At 46.7% G+C, this 23,131-nt stretch overlaps 1 protein-coding gene across 1 annotated transcript in view; it reads left to right on the plus strand.

Moving 5' to 3' along the window:
- The first annotated feature begins 1,406 nt into the window (after nt 1-1,406).
- Nucleotides 1,407-23,131, plus strand: part of Mgmt (O-6-methylguanine-DNA methyltransferase) — a 232,229-nt gene continuing 210,504 nt past the window's right edge. The window contains exon 1 of the mRNA XM_060381491.1: nt 1,407-1,536. The gene's annotated coding sequence lies outside the window, so the exon portion shown is untranslated. The remainder of the gene's footprint in view (nt 1,537-23,131) is intronic.

The raw sequence follows: 23,131 nt of genomic DNA on the forward strand, positions 1-23,131 counted from the left end.
TCATTAGGATCCCAGTTTTAATTGGGCCACAGTAGCATCATGCTATATGGGACCTCCCAAAGAGTATAGATACTCAGTAGTCTATTGCTAGCCTGGGAGTATATCTAATATGCAAGCGTGGTCTGCGTGTGCATAGCATAGATTCTTATGAAACTACCATACAGATAATGAATGTGAGGACCCAAGAAGTGTGATCTTCCAATAGTGTCTTGGGGGAACCAAGAAAGAAAAGCAGGACCCAGGATAAACTGTTTCAGGTCTCCTGTCCCTGAGCATAGATACCCGTGTCTGTCTGAGCACAGCGCTGAGGAGGTGTGCTGGTCACTCTGCTCATTGCTGTAACCCAATACCTGAAAGCAAGCAAGTCGAGGGAGGAAGGGCTGGGAGGGGCTCTCTGATTTCAGAGAAATACTCTCCATCTGGAGAGGCATGGCAGCAGAAGCAGCTGACCAGGATGCAGAGATAGCTGAATGCTGGTGCTCCATATATCTTCTCCTCTGTTCCATTTGCATTCCCTTTGAGACTTCAGTTCTTGGACATCACACTACCCACCTTCAGAGAGGGTCTGGTCCTCGGTTCACCCTCTAGAAATCGGCCCAGCCATGCTCAGAGGTGTGTCTCCTAGGTAATTACAAATCCAGTCAAGCTGTTGAGAGTAGCCATCACAGAGGGGCTCCAACCAAGTACCACCAACTGGGTGGCTTGAAATAATAATGGAGATTGGTTTACAGTCCAGGGGGCTGGTAGTCCTCACCTCCTGTGCAGCAACTGGTGGCCACAGGTGTACCTGGCATCCAGCTTTCTGCTCACAGGGACAGCACTCCTATCAGATTAGGCCCTCCTAACTTGTGACTTCATGTGTCACTTCCGTGTATTTTCAAATAAGGCCACATTCTGAGGTACAGAGGGAGAATTTCAGCAAGGCTTTCCTGGTGGGCAAAATTCAACTCCTGTCACTGCAATAACTGAACAGCGACTGAGCCATTCTGGCTGCAAGTGCCAGGAAGAACCAGAAAGACAGCCCTGGTCCACCTGCAGATACAGGTCGGATTCATAGCGGGCTTAAAGCTTCCACCACCCCTGGGCAGTGTCTCAGCGGGTAAACCGGGACTCAATGTGTGAGACGGGGCAGTGGGTTGATGTGGCATGAATTCTAGGATGAGCTAAAGAACCGGCTTCAGGTCTGGAGGAAGAGGACTAACCTGGGAACAGGAATCCAGAGAGGAAGCACGGACTTGCAGCCCGGTGTCACCCAGAGCCCGCCCTGCACTCCCCGCCCCTCTTCCGGTAGCTCCCGGCCACGCCCCCGAGTTCAAGGCTTGCCTTGCACTCTCCAACCACATCCCCGGCCCTCCGCACCATCTGTAGTTTGACTCCGCCCCACGCACAGCAGGCCCCGCCCCGCGCGCCAGGCCCCGCCCCTAGCCCGTGCATGCTCCGCAGGCCCACGCTTCTCAGCGCCAAAGTCGGGCGCTTCAGCGTCCGTGCCACGGGCAAGATTCCAAGTTGCTGAGTGTCTGCACAGTTTTCAAACTGGTGAGTTTTGGGGCACAGTGTGGGCCCCTCCCTGGAAAGAGCGGAGTCTGGAGCCCAGGGACACAGTCACGGCTCTGAGTTGTCCTAAGGGCTCCTTCCTTTCTCCAGGACCTCTACCCCTCCTGTACAGACTGGGCTGAGTTTGCCCTACTTTCCCTGGACTTGGAGTACTTGGGCCAATCTGCCTGGTGACCGTGGATGTCTCCTTTCACACCTCCTGATGCCCAACACTTTTTGAGCTTCTGCTGAACCCCTGCAGGTCCTCTGACCATCCTCTTTACCTTCACTGCTGACCAGAGTATAGGGGCCCACCTACCTTCCTTTCAGGAAGCTTCCAGAAGCGCCTGGTCAGCTCCTCTTGCAGCAGGTCCGTGCTTCTCATGCCTTCTTCTTTCTTGAGACTTGGAGAAAATAACCAAGTTCCAGGGTCCTGCAACATCATGGCTGGTGTTAGGCACATCTAATTAAAACCTCATCCTTAAGCATTTGAGTTAACAGATGGGGTTAGACAGCCAGCCACTCCCCAAGTCAGTGACCATACAGCCACTCCAGGGTTTGCACTTCACCCAGTGGGTCCAGGTCGTTGTTCTGTGCGATTTTACTCCTAGTTGCCTCATCCAGACACTGTGTGTTCTAAGAAACAAGGTTTGAGTGATGTGTCTGTGCAAATTGTGCTTGGCTGGACCATCCTCAGACACAGCTTGTGAGAAGGGTCTAATACAGCCTGCAGATGCCCTGTTAGATGGACCTCCTCTTCATCTCTCTCCCTGACAGGTGATCCCACGTGATTTTGTTAACTTCATGGGTCTCTTAATGGCTGCAAACTTTGTGATGTAAAGTCTTAGGGTGCTGTTTTTGGGGGTGTGAGAAGCCTGGCTTGTGGTCAGTGTCCTGTAAGCTTGGGCATGTTATCTGAGCACCTGCTGGGCCTGAAGGTGGCTTGGCAGAATAGTCCTGCACTAATGGCCTGCCTAGGGCTCCATCACTTCCTGGGTACTTGCTCACTGGGTCTTGACTTTGAATTTGGCAGTGAAATAGATCTACCTTCTGAGGCCTGAAGGAACCAAGCAACATGAACTCTGGGTTTATGCTAAAGGTACTTTTCTATGGGGGGAAAATCCATCACAGTGTATGGGTTTGACTAATTTGTGGCATGGATTTGAAGAGGTTTCCACTCTTAACCAGGGTTTAAGAAGCAGAACCCCCAGTGTACTGGCAAGGCAGCAATGCCTTACACAGCGGCCTTCTTTCTGTGGAGAGCAAAAGGCACCAGTCTCTGGGTCCTGTTCTAGATCAGTGGGCCCCATCTGGGCCCGTGTCTATTCCCTCCTCTTCATAGGCATGTTATTGACTTAGTTAGTTTTCTGTTGCTTTGATAAAACACCATGACTAAAGAGGGAAGGGATTATTTGGTTTACATGTCCTGATGACAGTCTACCAGGAAGGGAAGTCAGGGCAGGGACTCAAGAAGAGCAGGAATCTGGAGGCAGGAACTGAAGCAAAGACCAAGGAGGAATGTTGTTTATTGGCTTGCTTTTCATGACTTTCTCAGCCTTCTTTCTTGTATACCTCAGGAACATCTACCCAGGGCACCCACTGTGGGCTTGGACTTTCCTTATCTTTTAACTAGTGGAGAAAATATGGTTGAGATATGCCCACAGGCCAATCTGATGGAGGTGTTTTCTCAATTGAAGTTCCCTCTTTCTAGATGACCTGCGCTGTGTCAAGCTGACAAAAAACCAAACCAAACCAAAACAAAACCCCACAAGAACAACAACAACAACAAAAAAAGAAAAAACAATATAGTCAAAGTCCCCTTTTCCTTGATGCAGGGACCCAGGGGCAGGGAGGACACCAGAATTGCTTTCCTTCCTTCTTTCCCAGAAGACCAAAACACTGTACCTTTCACAGCATTTTAAAAATAAATACAAGGTGAGTGTCACAGTGGCTCAAGCTTGTAATCCCAGCACTTGAGAGGGATGATTCAGGAGGATTGCCAGGAATTAAAGGCCAGTTTGGGCTACATAGTTGTTCTAGCCTACTTTGAGCCAGGATGAAACTCTGTCTCCAAAACACAACAAGCCCATCCAACCAAACACTGCAGTTAAGTTGTCACAATTGTTCTTATTTTACAGAGGACACACATTTAGGATCCAGTGCTCGTACAATTAAGACCAGCTCCTTGTCAGTGCCTTTCTTAGACGGTCAGTCTGGTTTTGATAGACGCAATGAAGGAGCAACTGTTGTCTGGGTTCCCTTTTCTCCTTATCAGGGGACTAGTTATGTGCTCCTCTACTTGGGATATGACTATCCTTCCCCTCCCCGCCCCATCCCCCACCAAGAAAGCTGAAAATACTGTAAGAAAAGGCATTTCACATATCTGACCCCTCCTCAATAGCCCTACCTAATAGCACAGTGAACCCTGCTACAGACTCAAATGCCATCCAGCCTTTTGACATGCATGGCGTTGTTATCTGTAAAGGTCACACTTTGAAAACCATGCAGTTGAGTTACAAAACAAACAAAAACCCCACAAAAATCTTAGAATATTTTAATGTTTGTAGTTTTTTTGGTTGGGCCACATTCATAGCTGTCCTCAGCCACGTGTGGCTCATGGGGCAAGGTTGGATGGTCCTGCTTATGTCTCTATTAGCTGGAAGGATCACAGACCGTTAGCCCTGAAAAAGATCAAAATTCAGAGAACGTGTGGTGTCTACTGAGTCCATAATGCTTTGTACCATGGGAAAGTACAAAAAATTGTGTGTATCATGAAAGCTGGGGACAGTCCTGTCTTTTCACATGTCACTGTGATCTTGCCAATGCCCCACCCCAGTATAAAGCCCTCTCCCTCCATATATCACCTCCCCTAGGCCTTTGGCTTCTGGTTGTGTCTGTGTCACACAACAGTATCTCAGACTCCTGTGGGACTTTGGCTTGGCTTCTACCACAGCTGTGCCTGGCCCTGTTTTGGTGAGTGGTTGGCTTCACCAGTGTTCTTACTGAAGGCATTGATGTCTAACTGCAGACTGTTATTTAAATAAAACCTGAAGGTTCAAATTAGAGACCTATAGACCAACATTCCACTGGCCAGAGTGTGGCCTTCCTCAGCCTGTTCACAGACATTGATAAACAAACTGGCCTACACCAGTTCTGAGTCTGAAGTGAAAATGACAGGATTTGTCTAGAAGGGAGTAGGTCAGAGCCTTGCAGGAGGCTGGCTCTGCCATGGTTGACAGGATGGATTTTATTTTATTACTGTGGAGGCCTGTGCTGGGCATAGATGGATGTTGGAGACTCAGCATTGTGGCCTGAATATGGTGTGATGTGTGTCCCTTGTTGGGCCGTGGCAAGAGTCCACTTTCTGACAGAAATTAGCAGTAATAAAGGGCTTATCGAAGAGGGCTGTGTAGTTTGGGGAAAACCACATAATGGATATGTAGCGTGTAGTGAGTGACTTATTCCTTCCCGTAGCTGTTAAAATGATTTGCCTTAAGAAGGAGACTTAAGTCCTTTGGTGATCTTCGTTGACTCTGAAGGAATCAGTGCCTTGGTTTCTATGTGGAGGGTTCATAGGCTGGGTCTACCAGGATAGCAGGCATCCCAGCATCCTTGGGGTAGGCCAACCTCCTGCACCTTGCTTCAGAGTCTGCCGCAGCGATGTAACCAAATAGAGAGTCTGTCCCCAGGGGCCACAGACACAGTGGTGACACTCTTTTTTTGATGGCAGAAACTTGTTTTCTGCACTCCCAGTGGAGTGAACTCATTTTGGACTGCAACGTACAAGTAGGACCAGCTAAAAAATTCTATGGAAACATCTTACAGCTTTTATTTGTTGTCCTGTATAACCACAAAAGGAACAGTGAGAGAGCGATAAATGCCTGGTATGTCCACTCTGCTACTAAAATTTTCTTGTTAGAATAATTTCCTACCCATAACACTTGTGAAGTCAGCCCTGCATCCAGCCCAGCTCTTGGAGCCCATTCCCAGAAGTCTGAGGGTGACACCAAATGCACAGTCCACCAATGACATGGCTCGTAAAAGCAGGCACTTGTTAAATCTATTTGTTTTTATTATAGACATCGATCTGCCAGTTGCAATAATGCATTTATGGACATTTTTCTGCAAGCACAGCGCTGGTGGCAGTTTTTACTGACAAATTGAGTCATGTGGATAGTAGTTTGGAGTACTCTTAGCCTATTGACAGATTGGGTGATCCCAGCACTGGATTTCAGTGCCTTGGTGGGTGAGGAGAAGGAACGGCTCTGGAACAGAGTAGGACCGGGACTTTAGACATGGGGGTGTTAGTTAGATAGATGGATGGACTAAAGAACAGACGGTTATTTCTTATTTGTAAATTTAGCTGAATTATAACCCAGATAAAAGGTGAGGAGCCAGGAATGCCCCCTTCATGTTGGTCTGCTGTTGGTATGGTTGGTCAGGTCTGTCCAACATGGGCTCCAGCAAGGCTGGATATGACAACCTGTTGCTCTCCATGAGTGAGTGGGTGTTCATGGGCTGCTCCCCAGGAGGCCTGACCGCCATTGCTTTCAGAATTTCCAAAAGCCCTGGTTCCCAAGGTGGGCTATAGAGTCCCATGGCAAGAATATAGGATCTAAGCCTGGGGACTCGAGGATATCCTCAGCCTTGTGGGCTCCTAGAGGACTCTGGTTGCTCTGGTGATCCCTTGCGTTCATCTTTAGGGTAAGAAGGAAAAAGAACGTTTCATCTCAGAGCACTTTTGAAGCCTTCGTCCAGCTGGATCTGTCTGTGCGTGGCATAAGTGGCCCAGGCTTATGGATACATTTTCAACTCCTTAGAGACACATGAGTCTCTTTAACATGCAAACCCAATGTGTTATCATTGCATTATAACTCTTGGTTTTGTGGTTCTGACAGCAGATGCAGATGTGACTAGAACCCTGGCATTAGCTTTGTATACAAGTGTGAAGCATGAGCACGCATGACTTGCCTCCCTCCTCAGTGCCTTCCTGAATAGGTTGCATTGCTTCCTGTCTCCTGAGTAGAAGCATTGTCTCTCAGGTGAGGGCCAACTTTGAAATACAAACTAAGTACATTTTTTTTTTTTTCTTTTTTGTGGAGCTGTTAGGGGCTTTATATACCAAGTGCTAGGGCCATGTGTGGAGAGAGCAATGACATTTTCATGGAGTCAGATACTGGCTGAAATGGGCAGCTGCTAACCACCCCACCCCAGGTGCCTCCTTGTCTGCTGGATGAGAATGATTGACTTATTCTGTGTACCTGGGTAGGAAGCACATGCAGTAATAAATGAATGTTTATTTTGTAAATAAAAAGCACAGCATGGGTGGAAAACTTCTCTTGAAACCTTAGTCTCCATCAGGAGCCTTACTCTCTTCCAGGTCAGCCAGTACGCACACTGCCCCTTGGTCCAGTCAACATCCTAGTTTGCCTGCAGCCCAGTTAGCACACTTGTTTTCTTCAGTGAGCATCTTTGTTTCCTTCTACTCCAGCTAGAACGTATACCACAGATTCACATCATCCCAAGACCCTGTCTAGGTTAGTAGCACAGTGGTTACCCACAAAATCACTGGAGACAAGATGGCTGCCATGACTTTGAGAAAGTCTGATGTCTGATGGCAGCTGTGGGGTCTGATGAAGATGGTCTCTTGAGAGATCCTGGAGGCCAGGCCCTGGTGAGCGCTCAGTAGTGATAACAGTTCCTTTGGTAACATCAGTTGACAGTCACAAAGCTGTGCTCGGTGGAACAGGTCTAGAGGCTGTAGAACCTCCTCTCCATCATGTCTGGGAGACCAGCTTGTCTGGATGTTGGTTGTGGCTCCTCCATGCTGAGGTGCCAGGTTTCTGAGGTTTCATTTGTGGAGCTGGTTTGCTCTGCTGCCTGTTCTGATTTATGTTATTGAGAGTTCTCAACGTGCTTGGCCTCATGATACATCTGCTCAGGAGGTCAATTCAGCTGTGCCCTGAGAGGATATACTCATTACTGGTAGCAAGTGCAAGCAACTTTGCTTCCCATATGCTCCTAATAGCTGTCAGTGCCAGCCAGCCCCAGGCTTGGCATCTCTAGTCTTTTAAGTTAAAAGAATATCCTGAAGAACTAGACACAGAATCCCACATGATGACCCTGGTCAGGCACCAGGAGTGACACTAGCCTGTCCAGCCTTTTCCCTCATGTGACTGCTCATGCCATAGCATCAAAGACTAACCTAGGTCTGCTGAATATGTTTAGTCAAAAAGCAGTGATCTAAAGCAGGGCTTATTGTGCATACCTGAAACCCCAGTGCTCAGGAGGCGGAAGCAAGAACAGGAGTTCGGGTCCATCCTTTGCTGCATAGTGAGTTCAAAGGGGAGCCTGGGCTACATGAAATCTTGTCTCAAAACCTCTTTGTGACAGTTAACTTTTTTTTTTAAATCAGTGTCTCACTGTGTAGTGCTGATGGCCTTCGAACTCATAGAGATCTTCCTCTGCCTCCTGAGTACAGTGATTAAAGGTGTTTGCCACCACGCCTGGTATACTTAATCTTGATTGTCAACTTCATGGAGTTTAGAATTACCATGGAAACAAACCTCAGCGTGTCTGTGAGGAAATTCTTAGATTGGCTTGAGATGGGAAGTGTGGGTGAAATCATCCCTTCGGCTGCAGTCCCAGACTGAGAAGGAAGGGGAAAATGAGTTGAGTGCCAGTCTTCCTTACTCTGCCTCTTGACTGTGGATGCAGTGTGATCAGCCACCTCCTGCTCCTACGGTCATGCCTTCCCCACCACAGAGCACTGTGTCCCCTAGAACTGTAAGCCAGGATAAACCCGCTCCCTTTGACTTGCATTTTGTCATAACAGAAAAGTATTTGATCATAACAGAAAAGTAACTGATATGCACCTCCCCCCAATATATCAGAGCTCTGTAGAAATTTTAGAGGGAGAATGGGTCTTAATTTGAGTGACTTTTTACCCTTGTGTGGGCTCAGGTCATCGTGGAACGTTGAAGGCTGCTTTACCTAGCCAGGCTGTCTAACCTTTGGACATCGTGACGTGATGTGTTATGCTTCATTCAAAGCTATTTTATGACTTTCCAGCTGAAGGTTGGCCGTGCTCTATCCTAGATCATCTTATCAAATTCTTAGGATTAGCTGAAGAGGGATTAGTGCACAGTGGCTTTCTTTTTTCTTTTTGCGTGTAAGAAAACTGGGTTTCAGTGGTACACGGGGCATAGAGTAGAGGTGTATAACCCAGATTTGTTGGCTAACCAAGGGCAGGCTTCTCACCATTGTGTCCTGCGTCCTTTGCAGTGGTTAGGCCGAGAAGGTGCTGGAAGGCCTTTGTGGGTCAGAACAGGGCATCTGCAAACACATGCTTGCATATTCAGCAAAGGCCTTCTGGCTAGTGTCATCAAGCGTTGCCCTTGTCAGTGAAGAGAAGCAAGTGTCCGAGTCTGCTCCTACATGAGTTACTCAGGACCTCATGAGGACTGTGCAGCACTCTAGCCGGGGATGAGTGAAATGACAAGACCCTGCCTGTAGGTGCTTTACTCTTTGTGGTCCATCTCTGCACATACCCCTTAGTGAGCAGAGGGAAAATGCACTGGGGCTAGAGTGGGAATAGACCATCCACCCACCTTACCACATCTCTGCTGGACAGGGACCCTAGCACACTCCTTGAAGTGTGTCTGGAGAAGCTTGTGAGATTTCTTGTCTATGGGATGTCGGGGGCGAGGGTGGGATATTCTGGCTATAGTCCTGTAACATGAACTCTGGGGTGCATTTTGGGACTATCCGAAGGCAGTTAAGTTTGGGAAGAGTATGGGGTTAGCTAACAAGACAAGGATGGTGGGGGTGTCCTGTCCCATGCTGAGGGTTGTGGAGGTAACAGGCCATAGCTCTGATCCCTAGGAAGATCACTTGCCTGCTTGCCATTCAGATGAGAAGAAAATGAAGGTCAGCACTGGGGTCTGATAGTGAAGGGCGATGCTTGTGGAGGTCATGTGGGGTCAGGCAGTGAAGGGGGTGGTGCTTGTGTTAGTCACAGGGACATCCTTGTTGGTTGGCTGAGAGGTACATGTGTGTGAGAGGAGAGAGACTAGCCGGAAAAGACAAGTACATGTAGGGTCATTTTTCTGTATTTCTTTTTGTTCTGTTGTTTTGACATGTAGGGTCTCATGTAGCCCAGGTTGGACTGGAACTCACCACATAGGTAAGGATGACCTTGAACTCTTGATCTTCCTGCCTCCACCTTCCAAGGGATGGGATTATAGGCAAGAAGTATCTAGCCAGTGTCATTCTTCTTATTCTGGAAGGAGGAAATGTTGTGGTGTGTGTGCTTTTATTTAATGTGGATTTTAAAGAAGCGTGCTGTCTGCTTTGCCTGGCATTTGGGCTCTGAGGCGGGGAGATTGCCTTATTTTAACTGCTCATTCAGGCAGAGATAGCAGCGGGGAGGAAGGCGGCTCATTAATAGGCACCTCCACCCCCAGCCTGAGCTCTGTGGGGGGCAACCTGTACTTCCTGTAGGTAGCCATGGAATCCTTAAAATCACACTGTCAAGTTTTAGGTGTACAGTCACATCAGAATGCAAATTAAAAATAGAGCGTGTGCTTGGCTTGCTTACATAAAGACCATGGAAAGTTCTCAATGGGTGGCAGATTCCTGTGGGGCTTCTCTGGTGGTCCCTAGTGCAGGAAGATACTCTCTGAGGGCCAGTGGGACCAGAGGCCTGTTTTCCGGTGCCGTAACAGAGACCGGGTGATGCATGGGAAAAGAGCTTTTAGGCTCACATTGGGGCTGGGATGGAGGAGATCGGGATTGCATCTGGTGAGGGCCTTGTATTGCTTCAGCTCATTTTGAAAAGCAGAAGGGTAGGCAGGCATCAGCAGAAGGGAGAAAATGAGGCCAAGTTCTGGGATAACTGACCCATTCCTGAGAGAAAGGCACTTACTGGCTCCATGAGATTGCCTCCTGCAGTCCAAAGCCTTCCCACTGGGCCCTGCCTTCCCATACTGCCCAGTGGTATTGTTCTAGCACATGCATTTTTGGGAGAAGACATAGCAGGCTTATGCTAGCCTTTGTCTTCGAGCTGTGCTCTTGAAAGTCTGGGTACATAAAAACCAGTAAATGAGATGTATTTGTATTCTATGTGCTGATGTGGGCATCTGGAAGACCATAGAGAATTAGGCTTTCACAGAGGGGTGTTAGTGGTGGAATGTATTTGTGTAAGTTAGATTCCTGTTTTTATGAACAAGTACCCAAGAAAATGACTTAAGTGAACAGTTCATGTTTTCAGAGGCCTCAGACCACAGTGAGTGACTCTATTGTTTCTGGTCCTGTAACAGAGGTAGAGAATCATGGTCATCAGGAAGCAGAGACAGAGAGAAATGGGGGAGGGAGAGAAAGAGAGACAGGATATAGTCAAGGTCATAGGGTCCTTCCAGGGTATGCCCCAGTGACCTACTTCCAATGAGGCTCTTCCTTCTAGTTGTGTTGTATTATAAACACATCAGTGGATGAGTCTGTTGATGAAGTCAAAGCCCTTAGGATCCAATCACGTCCCAGTGATGATTGGAACCACCAGCTGAGGACCAAGCCCTTAACACTTGAGTATTATTATGGGGGTGGGGCATTTCACATCCAAACCAAGCAGGCCTTCTGAATGAATGGTTTCTAAATAGAGATTTAAGCATGAGGAGTAGGCAACTACAGGGGGATCTAGGACGAGGTCCCCAGGGCAGGAACTGTAGCCATGAAGACTTGGATGCTTAGGGGGTGTGTGTCAAATGGACACATGGCCGAATCAGACAGTGCAGAGAAGTTGGAGGTAACAGGCTCTACAGGCCTTGTCCCTTTATGTGGTAGATGCCAGAGCTCATGGAAGGTCTCTGAAACAGAGATTGAGAGTCTCAGTGTTCCGAGATTGTCATCTAGTTAAGATAATGACACTCATGACTCCTGTGCCTGTGTCAGGTGACAGGGAATCAAATGAGCAAGCTTGTCACGTCCTAAGCACAGTTGTGGTAGGGGCTCTGTTCTGGGTATGCCACCATTCTTGTTAGTAAGGCTGTTAGCACTCAAGGGGAAGTTTCTAGAATAATGGGCAAAGAAAAGAAATGATACATTTCCAAAAGTTACTGAATTTAGCCAGCTATCCCAAGAAGACCCAGGTGTACTATTCTTTATTGTGCAGAAAAAAATTTGTTTCTGTCACCATTGTGTTAGCATCAGATTAAGCTGTCCAGTCAGATGGATGCTGGGCGTCGTGTGGCCTGCCTGCTGATTAACAGGCTCCCTGCACCTCCTCCAACCCATCCGTCTCTAGGCTGAGCAGGGCTCTGAGAACTGACTGGTAGTTGCTGGTGGGAACCGAGTTCCCTTGGGTCAAAGTCAGGAGACTAGGGGAGGCTGCTTTCCAGAATGCTGCTTCTGACAGATAGCCCAAAAGTTTTCTTAGAAAGATGAGCAGGTGTAAAAACGTGGGTAAATCTTAAAGCTCAAGATTATCCTCCCTGCTGGGCGGGTTAAGAGGACAGGCTCCAGGCATTGCTGCCTTTCCTTGGATGTCGGGGACTAGACATAGGAAAGTCTGTGCTAGATCTGTCCCAGGCATACTGGGGTCACTGGGCACTCCTAAGCTTTCACTCCACAGCTCTCCTGGACACAACTGCTGTGACAAGTGCTGTGACTCTGCCACTAGCTGGAGTGCCCTTGGCCTTGAGTCTGGATCAGTAGTTTTTGTTTTCCTTCTGTCTTCAAAAGCATAGGGTTTAAAAACCTCTTCCTGGCTCAGAATGAGGCTGCCTGTGAGGATTAAGTGCGGCCAGGGTATACCGATCGCTGTGTGTGTGTGTGTGTGTGTGTGTGCACCTGCATGCCTTGTATACACCTGTAGTGGTACGAGTGTAAATGCACATTTGTGTGGAGGCCAGAGGTCAGCCACAGACATTTGTTCCTCAGGCATCTTGCACCTTGTTTTTGTTTGTCTCTCACTGGCCTGGAGCAGGTTGGCCAGCAGTAGCCCAGGGATATGTGAACCTTCACCTCCTCTGTGCTGGGATTACATATACAGGCCATGTCTGGCTTTTTACTCCGGTTCTGGGAATTAAGCTTGGTCCTCATGCTTGCAGAGCAAGCACTTTACAGAGCCGTCTCTCCAGCTCCATCATTTCTTTATTTATTTGTGTTTGTTTGTTTGAATGTGTGGGAGGGCATGCGCCCATGTGACTATAGAGTCTGTCCACCTGTTAGTTAACATTAGCCAGAACAGTGATTGGCAATCTAAGGTGCTGTCTCAGGCTGCCCAGGGTGACTCAGTAAGGGTCATAGCTGGGAACCTGTGTGTGTCAACACCTTCAGGTCACCTGTTCCCGGCTCAGAATGAGGCTTCCGGAGGAATTTAGTGTTGTCAGGGTGTACGTAAGCTGTGGGTCCATACAGACTGGTGTACTATGGGTCTTGGAGTCCTGTGAGTCTAGTTTTTCTTTTATGGGCCTTGGGGGTTGTGTGCATCTTAAGGTCTTGTGATTCCAGGATTCTGTGGACATAGGGACTGTGTGAGCCTGAGGGCTGTATGGAGCTAAGTAGGCCCGAGTACTGTGTGGTATGGCATAGGGAGTCTGAAGTGAGAAAACTGTTGTGTTCTCTAGCTCCACCATGTCTTGATTCCATTCCCATCTACTATCCTGTGTCTAGAAATTCCAGACTTCACAAATGCCTTACAAGTGTGGAGCGTGGCTGCCCAATACAGTGTGTTGTTTAGCGAGGACTTTGGAATAAAGACGTGATTGTTGACCTCTTTTTATTTCCCATCCCTCTTTTCTGCTGCCTAAGATGGACTCGTAGCTGACTTGTCTGCTCAGATCCGAGGCAAAGTGCATTTGTGCCTGGCTCATTTGGACTTACCTGGCTCCACCTTGTGCCCAGTGGGCCTTTTATCCAGACTCTGCTTGTCCAGCCTTGCTCCAGAGTTGCATGTGTGGTTGATACACGGCCACACTGATGACCTTTGTCACAAGACCTAAACAGAGGTGCACTCTGTCAGCCCTCAGACCTCCTCAGTCTCAAGTTTGAGAAGCACTTCACCCCTGGGTTCCTTCCTGGACATTCCATTGTACTTGGCTTTCACCTTCTTGGGGCTGGGTTCATCCTGCAGTGTTGGAATGCTGGATCAGGAGCTTTCTGAAGCCTAGGCTGTGGGTACTACTTGCCGAAGGCTACGCTTTGCTGGGCACAGGCTCCGTGCATCCCACCGTGTCCCAGGGTCAGAGCTTGCAGTCCTGTGCAGTGAGGCTGTGTTTGAGAAAAGGCCTTCGGAAGATTGCTAAGGTAAAGTGAGGTCACAGGAGTGAGGTGGATCCCATGTCTTGTAAGGAAGGTAGTAGATGTTCTGTCAGAATGCCACAGAGAGAGCCCTTTGCAGGAGTCTAGGTACTAGGTAGCCAAGCTTCTGAGCTTTTGTCTGGTCTATGCAAAGTTAAATCAATGCTTGTCTTCCAAGCCATCCTATGTGGCATTGTGTTCCGACAGTCAGAGCTGACTGAGCATGGTGTTTGGCTGTGAAGTTGGAGTTTGGGGGAGTGAAGACAGAGCTCTTGTTACTGGGAAATTTGGGATTCCTTCTTATGAGTTCTCAGTCTCATTGATAAAAGACTTTATAAACAGATTCACAAAGTAAGTTGGAAGACCATTAGAGTTTCTAAGAGAAAGAGCAGGGCAGTCGAGCTGTGAATCTTGGCAGCTGTTATGAGGAGGGAAGTGGAGGAGAGGGAGAGGGAGAGGGAGAGCCATGCCTGCTTGTGTGAGGGGCGGAAAGCCTGTATTTCAGCCATGAATAGACATGGGCTAAGTGGAGAGCTCCAGAGAAAGAGAGAGCATGTCCAGCAGTTAGGGAAAGAGACAGTTTAATAAGAAGAGGCATGGGCTGGTAAAGTGAGGGAGACACTCCGAAAGCTGGAACCAGGAGGCCAGTGACCCTCTATAGCGCATAGACTACTCATCTATGTTGCTTTTCTTGCACATGTTCTTTCCCTAAGTGAAGCTCAGGGGAGAAAGGCTTCCTCTACAAACTGGCCAACTGATCTCTTTCATAAGTTAATCCTGTAGCCAGCCCCCGCCTCCCCAGTTTTTAGTCTTATTTGTGTGTGTGCATGTGTGTGTTACACATGAAATGCAGATTATAAGCTTTTTTAAAATGCCATTTCTGAGTACTTCCAGCTCTCTGTCTCATAGTGTAGATGAACATTGTGTCCCTAGGTCCAGGCTGGGGGCCAGTATGTCTCAGAGAGAAACTACTAGATGAAGCCAGAGTTCTGGGTTGGGGAATGTGTTGTGAATATTAAGATATAGATCTGAATTCTTATTTATTTATTTGTTTGTTTATTTATTTTTATTAGCAGCTATTTGCAGTTTACTTCCACAGAGAGAATCAGCAAGAATATGATTAACCCCGAGGGTCATTTTCTAATGTAATTATTAATGACTGATTCTGCTTATCCTGGGAATCAATAAGGGGGGGTATAGTGGCCTGATGTATACTTGGACTTGATTTCTCGCATTTCATAAACATGATTACAAGACCACATTCCTATTGGCTTACTGCTCAGAGTGTGTTTGGTGAACCTGAAGTGCGTGATTATTTCCACATAATCATCTTGATAGGTAGTGTTCAGTACGTGACTTATGTTAATATGGCAAGTACTGCTGAAGTCTCCCGCCACTAATAGTTAGGGCGGGGATGTATAGTAATTGATCTTCCTGGGAGTGCTGCAATGTAAAAACAATCCGGGCTGTTGGAAGTATATTTTACAAGTGTGCATTGGGCCTTTGGGATGTTATATTGAAAAACCCAATTGTACAGTTACCATGGGAACCCAATTAGAATAGATTGCTTTTTTTCCCCTTTTGTCTTTCATCTTGACCAAAAATCTAATGTATTTTAAGCATTTTCATATGGAACCGTGTTCCTTTACTGATGTGTTCTGCCACAGGACTCTTTTTTTGCCCCTGGCTTCAGCTTGGCACAGTGGTGTTCCCTAGTGGTGCTGTACGAAGATGTCTCCCAGAGAGATTTAATCAGATTTTTGTGGGAAAGTTAGTGCTCGTGGTGGTGGAGGTTTTGGAAGGCATTTTAAAAAGTGGGATGTTGGGTATCTCTCTGAGACTGCAGACAAGGCACCCCCCCACACACCCTGGTGTCCCTCTGAGCTCATATGTGTATTTAGGGTTTTAAGTCCCTAAAAAGTCCTGGGTTACAGAGTGCTAGAGATGACAGGTGAGCGCTCCAAGTCTGGGGACCCCCAGTCTGGCCACAGAGTTTGTTTGTCTGTGCTCTTAAAAAGCTCCCAAGAGCTTTTGCGAGTGATACGCATAGGCTGCTCAGTTTCCTCACCATGATTGTTTCAGGTTCCCCTTTGAATACCGATGTCCAGGAATCCTTTTCCTAAAGAAGCATGATGTTTCCACCTAGCCTAACACATCCTCCACCAGGCTTTGAAGCATTTAGAAATTTCTCGTCTTTATTAGTAAATTTTGCTTTTTTTCACGCCTCCATGTATGCACACTATATATTTTGGTCCCTCTCTTTTCCCACTTTCTCCCTCTAGGTATTTTAAAACAGCCATTGCCACATAGGTAACTCACTAAATAAAGAAATTTCATGAGGGAAAGTTATATATCTTTGGTACACATAATATTCTCCCCAAAATTCTAGTTTGTTCGGGTTAGATCCCTGCATGCAGAGGTACAGATGGCCGACTCTATTGCTGTGTTAGAGTTAACGCTGAGAAATTGAAAAGTATTCCGTAACCCACTCAGTTTTTGCATAAAGAGCAGTTTTCAGTGGCAGTTTTATTTTCCATAAAAAGCAATTAGTGGCAGGGGTGTGACTGGTCCGCCTTTGTTCTAAACCTTCCTAATATCTGGGTGGACAGACAGCATGCAGGTGCTCAGATAAGTTTCTGCATTCAGACTGCCTGGGTGTATAGCTTTGGTTCAGGTCTACAGAGAAGCCAGCCTGGCTCAGTGGAGTAGATGGAAAAGGGAACAGCCATTAAGGCTTTCAGCTACACGTGGCTATCATAGAGCCCCAGCATAGCTGGAGTAGTGATGGACTAGAAATGTGGAGACAGAATCCTGTGTCTTCCCATCTACCATCTTTCACCATTAAATGTGGCTTTGGCATTAGGTGTCTGTAGGCGTTTGCTGTAGTTTGACATGATGGTCCCTAAAAGTCCATGGGTGGAAGTTCAAGTCCCTGGAAAGTCCCTATTAATAGGCTGCATACCTAAAGACATGGAGTCTAGAGGAAGGAACCCTGGTGCCTTGGAGGGGTTTGTCGGACCCTGACCTCATCTTTCAAGCCACAGTGAGGGAGTGAACAGCCCTGCCTTACTGGTGTACTTGTGGCATGACCGCACAGCCTCACTGTAGGTTAAAGAAACTCTAAGGACAGACAGTCCCTTCCTCTGTGCTAGCTGGTGTCTCAGGAGCTTACCAAGCAAAGGGAACCTGCCCAGCTTGGCACCTTTATCAGTCTGAAGTTGCTCTGCTCCTTCATGTGGTGATGATGAAAATGATCGCCATACACCTTGGCAGTTTTGGTCCTGGCTGACCTCCCCCTGGGCCTGAGGAATTGTTATCCTTCTGCTCTGCGTGTCAGCCCCCGCAAGCTCACGGTCCTGTAGCTTTCTCCATGTCTGCCTTCTTTGTGATTAGGACCAGATGAGGCCCCCGGCACTTTTGCATCATTGTGCCTACTGTTGGCATTGTTTTACCCTTAAATGTTTTTTAGAATTTACCTGGGAAGCTGTTTGAGTGTGGAATCTTCTCTAAGCATTTTGTGCAAATCCAGGACCCTCCCCTCCTTTTTTTCTTCCTAATACATGCCCATTCATTCTTGAGACTTTTTTGGTATTTGTGTTTTTTAAGTTATTTGACCACTTCATGTAAGTTGTTTAATTTACTGGTTATAGTTATTTGCCTGTATCCTCTATTATGTCTTTATGTGTGTGGTTTTCAGTCTTTCCCTTGTTTCCTTCCTTCCTTCCTTCCTTCCTTCCTTCCTTCCTTCCTTCCTTCCTTCCTAACTTCCTTCCTTCCTTCCTTCCTTCCTTCCTTCCTTCCTTCCTTCCTTCCTTCCTTCCTTCCTTCCTTCCTTCCTTCCTTCCTTCCTCTTCTTTGAGAGAGAGTCTCACTATGTTGCTCTGGATGTCCTGGAACTCACTATGTAGACCAGACTGGCCTCAAACTCACAGAGATCCTCCTGCCTCTACCTTTGGAGTGCCGGGACTAAAAGCATGGGCCAACATGTAGCCATCTTTTCAGGAGGATAAAAGTATAAAACATATTTACTTGAAAGTTTCTGTTACCTTTAGCTCTGAGTAGATCCTAATTTCAGCCTAGTATGCATGTGTATGTACGTGTGTGTATGTATTCATGTATGTATAGCATATATAATACATGTGTATATGCATGTGTAATGTCTATGTGCATGTGTCATATTTGTGTGTGTGTGTGTGTGTGTGTGTGTGTTTTACATGTTTTAAACCTGAAGGATTTGCTCAGTGCCTCTTGGTGTAGGTCTGCAGGCATGAGTTATCTTGCTTCTGCTTTTGCTATTTCTAAAGTGGTCTTTACTTCCCTGAGCTCCTGTGCTGCTGTTAGCTCCCTGAGCCTGGTGGGGAGGGGTTTAACTAAGATATCTCATTTAGGACTGAGTGCATGGTGAGTCCATCTTGGTCTTGGTGTGGCTGCAAGGATGGAAGAGCTCATCTGTAATTTAGATTGCTTTTCTAGGCATTGCTGAGTTTCAAGTGTCACCACCAGACACATTCTCTTCTAGGTCTCATCTCTGACAACACCCCTGACAGAAAAAAAAAATTAAAGAAGAGTTTACTCTGGCACACAGTTTCAGAGAGTTTGGTCCATGGTTGCCTGGCCTGTGCACTTGGGCAGAGTAACACAACTGTGGAAACATGTGGTAGAGGGCACCTTCGATTTCTTGCAGACAAAAAGCAGAGAAAGAAGCTACAGGAAGAGGAATGGGGCAGGAGCAAGACACAGCCCCTGAGAACACACCACCAGTGACCTAGTTTCTCAGTGTCCCACCTCCTGCTTTTTCACCTGCTCCAGATAATGGCATCATATCGTGAATCGAGCAAAGGTTTAAACATTGATTAGGTCGGAGCCCTAGTGATCCAGTCTTCTCTGAATACACCATCAGACACCCTCAGGTGTGTGCTTTACTAATGTAGGTATTTCCTAATCCCAGTAGGGAGGGCAATGATGGTCAGTGCTCACTCATTTTCTCCCTTCCATATGGTCTGCAGCGAGAGCAGTCATAAGAAGAGAAGGCTGTTTCCTCAGAACTCACAAGCCATTGCCCTTCTGCCTCTAGCAGTTCAGACTTCATCTTCCCAGCCTAGGAGCGGTGCCAATGCTGTCTAACCCCAGGGTTGCGGAGGAGAACCATCAAGGCCGATTTGCTCCCTGTTGCCTCAAATGCTTCTGCGAATGGCAAAGTGACACAGCCATAGATATACCCCAAAAAAGTAGGAACAAATGTGAATCCTGTATGAGCGTGTACGGTCAGGCCAAAAGTTGGGTTGGCGTGCTCCAGAGCTCACAGTCTCACTGTGAGCAACAAGAATGAAAGCAATGGATTAGCAAATGCCTCTGCAGGTAAAGGCACTTGCCATCATGTCCACTGAGTTGAGTCCCTGGAAATCGGATGGTAGAGGAGAGAACACACTCCTACAAGTTGTCCTGTACCTCTGTAGTCATTTCGTGGTACACACACACACACAAATAATAGGTACATAAACAGGTAAATAAATAAATAAATATATATATTAAAAGAGAATATAAGTGGTATTGCCTTGTAAGCTGTAGAATGCTTCCTTGTGTGAAGATTTTCTCAACCCCCTTCTCTTCCTTGCTCTTCCCCCTCCTTTCATTTTTTTACCATGTCACTGTGTAGCTCAGGGAGGCTTTGAACTTACAGTCTTCTTGCCTTCATCCCCCATAGCTGCTGTTCCAGGCCACCACATGTTGGTGATCAGCTGGCTTTCTAAACATGACTGTCATTAGACATGAATGCCTGTGATGTTGTGTGTCTAGTTGCTATGGAAATAAAGGGGGAGGGTCTTCCTTATAAGGTTTTGGATTACATGTGCAGTTTATATTGTATATAAAGTGATTTTTATTTGTGTGTGTATGGAGAAAGGGAGGAGGGGAGGAGAGAGGATAAGAATATCTTAGCTCCAGGTCACAGAAAATACTCATTTGATAGGGAATGCTCATTTTATTTGCAGTCTTTATACATTTAGCCTCCCCCCAGCTCCACAGCTTTTTTACTCCTCATTATTTTTCCTTTCTTCATTTCTTTTCTGTCCTTTTATTTTTTTCTTTCTCACTTTTAAAAATTACACATTGTCTCAGGCAGGCTAGAGAATACACAAGGTCATATAAATTCTAGGACACTGAATTTATATCTGTGTCTGTCCTGCATCTGTCCTGTGAGGCAGGCCCTGCTTCCTGTCCTGCTCGGCCCCATCCCGATGATGTCACTGCTTTGAAAGTTGTGTATATATAGTTTTCCTGCATTTGCGTTTGTTTCTCAGGATGGAGGACGGCACTATTCAGATCCTGAGAACCAGAGACTCGCTCTTCTCTCTGGCTTTTGGAACTGCAACCGCAGCTGCATTTGGTGGGTCCTCTGTGTGCTGCCCACTGCCCACCATGACACTGCCCTCTGTGCCTGTCATATGGGTTGTTGGCATCCTTCTTTGTTTCCCTGTTAGCAGGCATTTGGGCCAGTCCCAGGTTTCTGTGGGCTCCACAGTTATGATGACCCTGGCATGGGATTCTAGCACCCAAGCGGAACAGTTTCTCTTCTGTGTGTACTCAGGCCGAATTGTTGGCCTGTCAGGAGCTCTGGTACAAGACAGTTACAGCTTTGTGAAAACAGCTAAAGCAGATGAGCCCCCATGAATGATGCAATCCCGGAGTAATGACTGTACTATGGATGCTTGCTAGCCTACTGTGTGACATGTAAGATCTCAGTATGATCTGCATGGGAAGTGGTACCTCAGCATGATCTTGCTTGCATTTCTTCGGTCATAGAGGCTGAACCATTATTCCATATTGCCCCTCACCACTCTGCCTGTAAAATGCTTGTTCATACCCAGGCTCGCCTCAGACTAGCCATGGAGCAGAGGATGAACCTGAACTTGGGATCCTCCTGCCTTCATATCCTGAGCAGTTTATTACCCCACGCTTGGAGTTAATGGGCGTTAGAGATAGAATCTATAGCTTCATGAATGCTAGGCAGGCATGTAGTTAGGTCTCCAGCCTTTATTCATACCCCCTTTGCCCATATTCTAAATACTTGTCTTTTTCTTATTCATTTGTATTTTATATATTGTGGATTCTAATTTGTTGTCAGTGACCCCTAGTTCGTGATCTACTTTGTCATTTTTTTGATGATGACTTCTGTGGGCAAGATTTCCTAGTTTTAATATAGTTACATATAATGGGCTTTGAATTTTTTTCCTTTTAAAACTTGCACATTCTATGTCTTATTTCAAAATGCCCTTCCCTTTCCCCCATAAAAAATGCTGCTCTATATTCTCTCATAGAAATATCAATTTTCCTCTTCATAGTCAAGTACATAAACCATTTGGAATTAATTTTAGTCTGTGGTATGGAGTGGAAATCCAATTCTTTACTGTGAGCAGTTTTGATTTCCTGTTGCTCCTTGCTCATTCTTTTTCCCATCATTAACCTTTGTTTATTTACATACTTCCTAAACAGTTATTTTCTATTTTATGTTGTTATCTTTAGCTGTCTGAAACCCTACGTTGTCGCATGGCTCCGACCTGTCTGTCATAGTCTTGTGCCTCTCACACGTGACAGCCTGTTGCTCTGAGACTTTACTGAACTCATCTGGATTAAGTCTCATCAGCTTGACTCCTATGGACAGTGGTTAGAGAAGCATATCCCTTAGGGGCACTTGAGTGCCTGCAGTCATCCTGGCAGCACTCAGTCTTGTCCTGGGCTGCCTTTCTGGTATTAGGAAGGCAGGTCCACACTCTGTGCCTGGATGGTACAACCACAGTCATTACTGTCAAGGCCACACTGTGCCCCTACTCCCTTAATTTGCCTCCCTCTCCTTGTCCCTCCTAGATTGCTCCTACTTGCTGGAGAGGTTAGCATGAATTTAAAAATTGTCATTTGTTCAGTAGCTGGTATATTAGAATCCCTCACTCCAGTTTTCTCAAAAAGAAATGGGTTGATACCCTTTGCCTAAAGCTGCCATAAGTTAAAGATAGACAAAATCTTAATGATTAAGAAAAGTAACTTAAAAATCAGTCCCTAGGCAGGTTCAGACCACTGTCCACATATGCATGTGGATGTCATCATCACCTGGGGCCTGGGGTTCCATCAGTCACAGTTCTAGCATTTCCATCATCTTGGGCCCTCTGCTGCAACCCAGGCCTCATTTGTACAGCTTCATGGCCTGTCAAGGCCTCTCAACCTCTCTGGGCCTTCCGGTATAAACTCCCCTGCCATACATTTGGCCCCAAGAGCTCTCTGAAACTCTCTGAATCTTAATGATTCTAAAGCCAGACCCATGGAGATAGCACTGCCATGTTCAACCTCCAGTTTGGATATGGACCCCAGGTCCTTGGAACCCCATTTGCAGCAGCTTTTGTGTGATGTTGTGTTTTAGGAGCAGAACAGTCCTTAGCCTTTTCCTTTCACAAGGAGGGAGCTTGGCTGGGTGGGATCTTACCCTGGAGGTACCCTCTTTATTCTAGTAAACATCAGGTATCTTCTTAATGGTGCCAATTGTCTTAACAATTGCAGCGTGTCTTTCAATGCAAGGCTTGCCGATAGCATTAAGCTTTTTCTCTGCAGACTACCTTCTGTATTTCTGCCTACTCCCACTTGTTCTTTTCATTGTAGACCAGCATAAGGGTGCTTACTAGCAACAAAGTGACAGAGTCACTATTAGGCTGTCTTGAAATCTCCTCTGCCAAGTTTAACTTTAGGCAAATTCTTAGGAAAAGGGCAGAAAGCAGCCACACTCTTTGCCATAATATCGTGAAAATGGTCGATAGCCCAGATGGTAGTTGCTGTGAAACCCCTTGAGCTGGGCCTTCACAGTCCACCTTTCTCTCTGCACCACTGTCCCCCAACCTCCTGCTAAGATGGCACATTAAGCTTTGATTGCAGTATCCCAGTACTTTTCTGTCCCAAGGTTCCGGAGTGTTCCACATTCCTCCTAAAGTCAACATGGTTAGGTTCTTCACTGCATTAGTCCACTCTCTGGTCTATTTTAATTACTTTTCTGATGTGACAAAATACCATGTCTAAGGCAACTTAGATAAAAATAATTTATTTGGGCTTATGGTTCCAGATGGAAAAGAGTACATTACGATTACTGTGGGGACTCTTGGCAGCAGGCAGGCCTGGCAGCTCAGGCAGCAAGGAGGGAACTCTTATTTGAAGCCACAAGCAGGAAGCAGAGAATGAACACTATCAAAGTACACTCCCACAAGAGCACAAGTCCTCCAACAAGGATACACTTCCTAAGCCTCCCAAATAGTGCCACCAGCTG

This window comes from Meriones unguiculatus, chromosome 1 (genome assembly GCF_030254825.1).
Source record: "Meriones unguiculatus strain TT.TT164.6M chromosome 1, Bangor_MerUng_6.1, whole genome shotgun sequence".
Lineage (NCBI taxonomy): Eukaryota > Metazoa > Chordata > Mammalia > Rodentia > Muridae > Meriones > Meriones unguiculatus.